We start from the raw sequence: 764 nt of genomic DNA, 5'->3' as shown, positions 1-764 counted from the left end.
GAACTGGTTAGAAGACAGGGAACAAAGGGTAGGAATTAATGGTAAATTCTCAGAATGGAGAGGGGTAACTAGTGGTGTTCCCCAAGGGTCAGTCCTAGGACCAATCCTATTCATCTTATTCATAAATGATTTGGAGAAAGGGGTAAACAGTGAGGTGGCAAAGTTTGCAGATGATTCTAAACTGCTCAAGATAGTTAAGACCAAAGCAGACTGTGAAGAACTTAAAAAAGAGCTCACAAAACTAAGTGATTGGGCAAGAAAATGGCAAATGAAATTTAATGTGGATAAATGTAAAGTAATGCACACTGGAAAAAATAACTCAATTATACATAAAATATGATGGGGACTGATTTAGCTACAACAAATCAGGAAAAGATTTTGGAGTCATGGTGGATAGTTCTCTGAAGATGCCCACGCAGTGCAGAGTGGTCAAAAAAGCAAACACGATTCTAGGAATCATTAAAAAGGGGATAGAGAATAAGACTGACTATATTATTACCCTTATATACCTCCATGGTCTGCCCACATCTTGAATACTAGGTACAGATGTGGTTGTCTCATCTCAAAAAAGATATACTGGCATTAGAAAGGTTCAGAGAAGGGCAATTAAAATGATTAGGGGTTTGGAACGGGTCCCATATGAGGAGAGATTAAAGAGGCTAGGGCTTTTCAGCTTGGAAAAGAGGAGACTAAGAGGGAATATGATAGAGGTATATAAAATCATGAGTGATGTGGAGAAAGTAGATAAGGAAAAGTTATTTACT

The sequence above is a fragment of the Mauremys reevesii genome, linkage group 14, assembly GCF_016161935.1.
Source record: "Mauremys reevesii isolate NIE-2019 linkage group 14, ASM1616193v1, whole genome shotgun sequence".
NCBI lineage: Eukaryota > Metazoa > Chordata > Testudines > Geoemydidae > Mauremys > Mauremys reevesii.
This window is presented reverse-complemented; position numbering follows the sequence as displayed.